The sequence below is a fragment of the Pseudorasbora parva genome, chromosome 2 (assembly GCF_024679245.1).
Source record: "Pseudorasbora parva isolate DD20220531a chromosome 2, ASM2467924v1, whole genome shotgun sequence".
Taxonomy (NCBI): Eukaryota; Metazoa; Chordata; class Actinopteri; order Cypriniformes; family Gobionidae; genus Pseudorasbora; species Pseudorasbora parva.
The window spans coordinates 18,736,259-18,745,048 of NC_090173.1; the positions used below are offsets into that span (position 1 = coordinate 18,736,259).

Genomic DNA, 8,790 nt, shown 5'->3' on the forward strand with positions numbered 1-8,790 from the left:
TCACTGACCTGTCGATCTCATAAGAAGTCTTAAAGTCAGGATAGTGACAGATGCTTCTTGGCTAGGTTTGATGGTTCTTCGTCAGTTTTATAAGCAAAGTAATTACAAATGTCACTTCTACTCTCTTTATTAATTCGTTTTGGGCATCTTGAGTGAGATTCAACTGTTTTATCCATTTTGTCCGTCTATGGTGTTGTCACATTTGCCGGTTGTTCGGGTCAGTTTGGGTAGCGCGCTGCCATCTAGCGGTGAACTTCGGAAAAGCAGCATATACCGAAATGTGCCAAATCATGATATTGTACCGTTTTAAATAAAATATATACCGGTATTTTTCCAGTACTGGTATATCGTGCATCCCTACTCCCTTGTACATCTTGCAGATGATGTGAGCACAGCATGGCGTCCTAGATAACTTCAGTGCTTTCAAAGAGAATCATCTAAACAAACCCAAAAGACTTCTGAAGAAACCAACATGCCCTTTGAGTCAAATATAAAGATTATCAGAGATGCAAAGCTGCAAAAAACAACCAAAACTTGGCCACATCTGCTCAAGAAACAGCATACCTGTATGCTTTCATGAGGAGGCAACAAGATAAAGAGTTAAGGACAAGCCCTTACACTCTGCAAACAGTCACTTTCCATTGGCGGAAAAAGTTGCTAAGCTGGAAAATATCATTTAATTCAGGGATGAAATGTATGTCTTAATTACAGTACCTTTAACCACCAGGAATCCTATTTTGACAATCCCTTATCATCCTCTGCACTCTGCATTCATTTAGTGGATGACCTCTCAACCACCGTCAATTTCTGTAAGTTTGAGGAAATAGAGAACAATTTTTCATATCAACATTTGGTTTAAATTCCTATTAAAATTTACAAATTAATTCTTCATCAGCACGTTTTGTTCCATAGTTTATGCATTTGAAGTACATAGCGGAACAATTGTATCAAAGTTAATAAACAAAATGTGTTTCGGTTTTACAGCTTTATTTAAAAAAAGGAACAAAACAACAACAACAACAACGTACCTAAAAGGGGAGTTTGAGGGAGAAGGGACAACTGGACCAGTTGCCAAATCCTGATATGGAGATGTCTACTCCTGTGGCCACCATATAAAGACCTTGAAAGGGTGTGGAAGAGCGTTACAACCATAGAGGCTCCACAGCCAAAGAAAGGGTGGACCGGCATAGAACAAGAATCCTGCATGAGTCAGGTAAGAACAAATTATACATGATCTCGCCCAGCATATCTGTATTTCCTTTTTCAAATACTGTAATACATCAAATACATCATTTATCTATACTGTAAAATGTGATTTTGCATATTGTTTTAATAAACAAAATTGAAACCTTACCACTAATTTATTTTTCAGCATCTTTTCACAATGTAGCCAACTACTGGAAGAAGGCCAGCTACTTATCTGACATAAATTTAAGTCCTCGCAAAAGACAAAAGAAAATGTTAAACATTTTACTGGTGGTTTAGTGTATTTAAAAGTATGTGTTTAAATATTCAGCACTGTAAATTGTTTAATTTGATTGGTAACAGCCTTAAAGTATTTTTGTTTGTCTTTTTTTATGTTTTTTTTACACTGATGAACATCCGAGCAACTTAAAATGACTTAAAGCATGTAAATCAGACATTAAGACACAACGAGTGAACAGGAAAATAAATAATATATCAATATTCCCAATAAAATATTAGCTATTGTAATGAAATTGTTGCCAAATACTACTCAGTACACTTCTTTTAATTTATTTATGGCCATTTTACACACATACTGCATAAAGTGAAATAGTATATCAAATCATTCTGTTGTATCTAGCATGAGATGTTCACTGATGTCCACTACAGCCAGGGGCGTAGCCATCTTTTCAGAAGTGAGGGGGACAGAAATGTCGTAATCCCCCCCCCCCCCCCCCCCCTTTTTTTTGGACCAATATAATTTATCACATCTCTTGCTTTTAATTGGGAAAGATATCAAATACACTGCTGAACAATAACCACTAATTAATATCTATAATATTATTCTCCTATTTTTTATGCCAATTTTATGATTGGTTTATATACTACAAACAATTGTGCATTAAGATTCTATGCAATGTAAAAAAATATAGATATATTCTGATGTAAACCATGCTGTTCTCCATGTGAAGATATAGTAAAGTGTAATTTATTCCTGTGATCAAAGCTGAATTTATCGTCATTACTCCAGTCTTCAGTGTCTCATGATCCTTCACTAATCATTCTCATATGAGGATCTGATGATCAACACACATTTATGATTATTATCAGTTGTGCTGCTCATAGTGCTGCTTAATTTTTGTGGAAACCATCTAAACATTTGTGGTAAAATTAAAAAAGAGAGAAATTAATACTTTTATTGATCAGGCATGCATTAAATTGACCACAAGTGATATTTTTAATATTAAAAAAGATAATTGATTTAATAAATGCAAATAAATGCTGTCCATTGAACTTTCTATTCATTAAAGAATCCTGAAAAATAACATGTAGGCTATTGTGGTTTCCACAACATTTTTAAGCAGCACAACTGTTTTCAACACAGATAATAATTATAAATGTTTCTTGATTATAAAATTATTTTTTATATCTTATATCTTGATTATATCTTGATTATTATATCTTGGTTATAACGATTAGTGAAGGATCATGTGACACTGAAGACTGGAGTAATGATTATAAATTCAGCTTTGAGCACAGGAATAAATTACTATATATTCACATAGAAAAAAAGCTGTTTTAATTTGTAATAATATTTCAAAATAGTACTGTTTTAACTATTTTTGATTACATAAATGCAGCCTTGGTGAGCAGAAGATACTAAACATTAAAAGCTGCATTATTCATATAGCCTACTTTATTGTCAATAAATAGCCTACATTGAGATGACTTGAAAAACACACATAAAGCGCATATTGTCGCAATCGTCTGATTGTCGTCGTCACGTTTCATCACTCATAACGATTGTTTTCCTTCAGCTCAGCTACAGCTCCAGAGGTACCTCTACGAATACACTTTTGGACTTTCTGTGAGAGCGCCCTCCTCATATTTAGATGCGAATAAAATGACAGGTCCTGCATAGATAATTTTTTGTCTCTGAATTTAAATCTTGATGTATTCACTTTGGTTTCTATGTAAATACACTTGCCCGTGACCTCAAGGAGCGCGCTCTCAACCGAGATTAGAGAAAGCTGTTTTTAGGAGACACCCCTCGCTGCAGCCTGTAGCACGATGACGTTGCTGGATCAGATCCAATACGTACTGGATGGTGGATCGTTATGGCAACGTCATTCATTCCGATCTCTGGGTTAATTTATAATGCGTATGCGCTAGTCTTGACATGTATGATCATTATTGTATATAGATGATGTTCTAAACTGGGTATTTGTCGTACTGATAAATAGTATTAAGTAATTATTGATGAATAAATCATCTTTTCATAAATGTGATGCCTAAATTACATAGTTTCGCTGTACATGCATGCAAAACAGTTACAATTTTATATTCTGATTATACTTGCTGTTGAGTGGAAGGAAAAATGAGTCAAGTAATTGTCTCTGTAATTTTAATCCTCAAGGTACAATGCAACACGATCTGTAAAGAGCTTAAAATACCAGTAGCGTACACATTCAAGGGAAAATGCAAAACGTGTGTCCTGATGAGCATGTTATTAATCATTATTTTTGCGCGAGCGGTTTGAGTATTTATCTATCCAGCAAAACTCTCCTGTGCATTCAATGATGTCCCCAAAACTCTACTGCGCATGCGTGTATGACGTCATCCAATTGTGAATGAAACCCCCGCGCATGCGCGTCCAGTACGCGTTGGATCTGATCCAGTACGTCATCGTGCTTCAGGCTGCAGCGAGGACTTCTTGGTTTTTAGCGTCCCTGTTAACTTGCCCGCCCCCGCGCAGGTTCGAATCCCGCTTGGAGCGGGTCGACTAGGATCGGTGAGACCCAGTAAAAGTGAGGGGGACGAAAATACATCTTATTAAAAGTGAGGGGGACACGTCCCCCGCGTCCCCCGCGTAATCTACGCCCATGACTACAGCGTAATGTAACAATAAAAGCCCAATTTATAGAAGTGTCACCAGCATTCAAGAGCTCAAACGCAGGAAGAAGAGCTGCTTGGATTCAACTCACTTTATTTTCCTCATTCGGTTGAAATACAATTACATTACATAATTTGTTTGTTATTGTTGGGGATTGCCCCACTGATTGCCGATTCTTTAATAGTGTTTACCACTTCAGCACTCTGATCAGAGAGGAGGAGTCATCAAATAGTTTCCACCTTTTATTAGTGCAAGTTAACCATGTACACACTGAAAAAATAAAACCCTTGGATCAACTTAAAAAAATTGAAGTAATCGATCACACGAAATATTTTACATTGACTCAAGTAAATAATTTAATTTAGTTTAATTTGAAAAGTTTAAATCCATGCAACCACTTTTTAAAGGTTGATCAAACTAATTATTTTAGATTGGAACAAACTAATTATTTTAAATTGGATCAAACTAACAAATCATTATTTTATGTTGGAATAAACTAATTATTTAAATTAAAACAAAGTAATATTTACAGGCCAAAGTAAATTAATTATTTTAGATTGGAACAAACTAATTATTTTAAATTGGATCAAACTAACAAATCATTATTTTATGTTGGAATAAACTAATTATTTAAATTAAAACAAAGTAATATTTACAGGCCAAAGTAAATTAATTATTTTAGATTGGAACAAACTAATTATTTTAAATTGGATCAAACTAACAAATCATTATTTTATGTTGGGATAAACTAATTATTTAAATTAAAACAAAGTAATATTTATAGGCCAAAGTAAATTAATTATTTTAGGTTGTCTCAAATTAAGATGTCATTATTTAAAATGTATAATCAAAACAAAAAAAAGCTTTTAAAACATTTTGATCAATGACTATCATAACACTTTCCTTTAGAACACATTTATATTTATTGTTCAATGAACATGTTCACATGTATGAAGAACAGTCTGCTTCACACAAAAATACAAATTTGTTACAAATAATCAAATCACCACTTGATGACATCACATTAGTAGTAATATTAAATTAGGAATGTTTGTCCTGACAACATAGTTCACCATAAAACATCCTAAAATACAATTAAAATATTAAGATACAAATGTATTTCATGTCCATAAATGTATATGATGATGAACAGTCTCTTTCAGCTGAACACCAGAGACAAATCCTGGAACTGCTCCTCAGACAGTGAACAGTGATCACTGCATCAGTTTCTGATACAGAGCTGTAAGCTCTACATTTAAAGGGTTAGTTTACCCAAAAATAAAAATTCTGTCATTAATCACTTATCCTCATGTGGTTCGACACTCGTGAGACCTCTGTTCATCTTCGGAACACAATTGAAGATATTTTAGTTGAAATCCGATGGCTCAGACAGGCCTTTAATGACACCAATGTCATTTCTCTCTCTTAAGACCCATAAAGAGTTCTGATTGGGCCAGCGCTTCCCGTGATGTGATTGGACAGCAGCTTAGCGCAATTTGCCCGGAAAGGTCCCGCCTCTTACCATAACGGGGAGATGCAAGCGCTGAATGCGCGCTCTTCTCCACAGCAACGAGACCACGCCCCCTATTTTGTGTGTTCTTGTGGGCGGAGGGTTAGTCAACAAACGGTTCTAGTAACGTCATTACAGCAGGAAGTGCAGGGGTGTAGTCCAAACCGGCTGTTCGCTGTAGGCTTTGAAAGGGAACTTCTGTTAAATAAAATATCTCGCTTGGCATTGAACTTTGAGCTTTATAATTTTACAGGTATTATTTATGCTCTAACAGCAACATTTCACACTAACTAAAGTTTGAAAGATAGAATTGCGAAGAACGGGACCTTTAATGACAGAATATTTGTTTTTGGCCGAACTAAACCTTTAAATATAACCTATTTGTATGCAATATAGCAAGCAGGTTCCGGACCTCTGATCCTTCAATGACAATTTTAATGTCTTTTGGTGGATGAAGAGGATCCTCTTTCCCAGTGATAAAGATCGCCATGGTTGTTTGCTCCAGTTCTTCAACCTCATTTTCCTGCATAAAAAAGAAAGAGGAAATAAGTACATTATAGTTTCAGAACTCTCCCATTTTCAGCTCTTACACACTCTAAACTGAACTTGAATAGGCGCGTGACGAGTGAGAGCAAAGCGAGGCCGGTAAGTAATTGGATGATCAGTGCCAACTGCACGTCACACTGGTCTCAGAGCTTTCACAGAGGAGTGAAGGGAGAATAAAAGGAGGAGCAACGACAGTGAAGGAAGAGAGAGGACCAGGCATGGATTTTACATAGCATAAAGGTGTTAAGTCATTTGCAAATGGATTCCTTTGGACACACTTATTTTGACAGTGTTCCAGGGAAGACAAGGAAAAAAAAGATGTCTGGGCATGGTCTAAGTGTTCACAGCTCAAAATTCAGCATCAAAGATTTCTCATAAATAGTGTTAAAATCTCATCTTGTGAGCTGAGTTTCTCATCACACCCCTATTTATTAAAAGTGGCTAGGAAAACCTAGACTATGACCATGTTAGTCTGTAGGTGTTATTTGTGTGAGCAAGTGAGAGAGATGCCCTTACCTGGTATTCTTTGAAAAGGTGCGCAAAAGGTTCGCCGAGGTAGATCAGAGATTTGAGGATGCATTCTCTTCTGATGGTGATGTCTGCAGTCTGAGTAAGAACAATAACTATGAATTAAAATTAAACAATTACAAAAACAAAAACAAAAAAAACACTATTCAGCCATGGATCCCACTGATTATCAAATTCATAGATACCTCATCTAAAACCTGCAATGTCCTGGTGGACTCCTCCCTTGCTCCTGATGACCTCCAACAGTTTGGTGGAGTGCTTGTCCAACTGCACCAAGAACTTGTAATCCAACTTGTCACCAAAGGAACTGTTGTAATTCGCATGAACTTAAATTGATCTTAAAAGTAGAGCATACAGAAATAAGTTTAGAAGATGGTGAACACAAAACAGAATCCCCAGCACAACCGTACTAAATTACAACAACAACAACTCATTAGTGAATCAACAGTTAGGTCTAAAAATGTGGAATGCCAGGGTATGGCAAATGCCATACGTAAACGAGTAGTCGTGTGCCCAGTCTATTCTCTGCTATATGCCGACCTAAAACATTCACTTTCATAAAATCATCATCAAAGCAGTCCATATGTGACATCAGTTAGTTAATTCGAATCTCGAAGCATCGAAAATACATTTTGGTCCAAGTATCACAAAAACTATGACTTTCAATCTACGACGTGTTCCTCAAAAAAAGATTAAAATGGTTCATGAATCAGTGAATTAATCAATGATTCGGATCGCCAATGTCATGTGATTTCAGCAGTTCGGATCGCGTGTCGAACTCCCAAACTGCTGAAATCACGTGACATTGGCGATCCGAATCATTGATCAATTCACTGATTCACGAACCGTTTTAATCTTTTTTTAGGAACACGAAAGAGAAGACAATGCTGAATAAAGTCTTTTTGATATTTTTGGACCAAAATGTATTTTCGATGTTTTATTAGCTTTCTGGAAATGGACAGTAAAGTGGGCATTGACTGCATATGCTCTGGGACTAAAATATAAAATATCTTAAACTGTGTGTGAAGATGGAGGTCTTAAAAAGTAAGGAACGACATTAGGGTGAGGAGTTAATGACATTCATTTCATTTTTGGGTGAACTAACCCTTTAAGAGCTGGAATAGAGTGTGGCCCCTTTAAGAGCTGCGAGTTTCACTATTGAACTGCCGGTATTTTGTGTGTGTGTGTGGAACTGTGCCGCGATTCACGCAAACTGTGAGAAACACAGACTCGGGAGCACTCTTTTTCAGAAAAGTAACCTGCTTATTCGTTTTAGCCGATTGTAATGTATTTAGTTCAATACTGTAAGCAGTGATGGTGTTAATGATTTACCTCAGATATATGAGCAAGCTTCAGCGCGCTCGGACTGCAGAGAATGTGCTCAGCGAAAAAACACACTTTTCTTTTGAACTGGAGTCTAATAAAAGTTAAGCAGAAAATATTGTAGCTTATATAGGCTATAACTGCACTTGTTTCGAGAAATGTTATTGTTAACTCTTTCCCTTGACACGGTCAATGCCCCCACAAAATGAATTTAGATAGTTTGCATCATGGTTTGCATGCATTTAGGTTATTAACGTTACTCACCCGCCCAATGAGGGGCTAAAATAACCGAACGTTATAGTTTGAATGAAGATTACGAACATTTCGAGTGCTATCTTAAAAGTTAATTTACACGCTATCAAGCGTTAGCGCTGAAATTACGGCCAGACTCAAGTCCCGTCAGATATACTTGAGGTAAAAACGTTAACGGTAGACAAAGTTTCTCTTACCTTATCAATGTTCCTCGTAGTTCTGTCTCGGAGCCTGGCTGGATGGGTCTGACGTCCGTTGAAACGTTATCGTCACGGCCACCGCTCAAGTTCGTGCTGTGTTCTTCTCAGACAGTTCTCAGACATTTTTTTTTTTTTTTGAACCACAGAGAGCGGGATCTGCAAGTCAACAATGCGCATGTGCAAATCCTGCTTAATCTAAAAAAAATGCTCTGATCAAATTAATAAATTCAGTTTAATGTCCCGCTGCCCATTTAGATTCTATCAATGTAAAAAAATGGATTGAACCATAAATCTAAGCTTAAATGTTTACTTGACATGAAAAAATTAAAAAAAATAAGCTATTTCAATGAGAA

The 8,790-nt window shown here is 36.2% G+C and overlaps 1 long non-coding RNA gene across 2 annotated transcripts; it reads right to left on the bottom strand.

Moving 5' to 3' along the window:
- Window positions 1-5,949: 5,949 nt before the first annotated feature.
- Window positions 5,950-8,552, bottom strand: LOC137051296 (uncharacterized). Of its 2 annotated transcripts, XR_010899921.1 has the most exons (4): window positions 8,435-8,552; window positions 6,848-6,999; window positions 6,651-6,740; window positions 5,950-6,111 (listed from the first exon to the last, which is right to left on the bottom strand). It is a non-coding gene; the product is annotated as an uncharacterized lncRNA (long non-coding RNA). The 2 variants fall into 2 exon arrangements; XR_010899920.1 differs by lacking the exon at window positions 5,950-6,111 and having other exon boundaries at window positions 6,171-6,740.
- Between the last annotated feature and the right edge of the window lie 238 nt (window positions 8,553-8,790).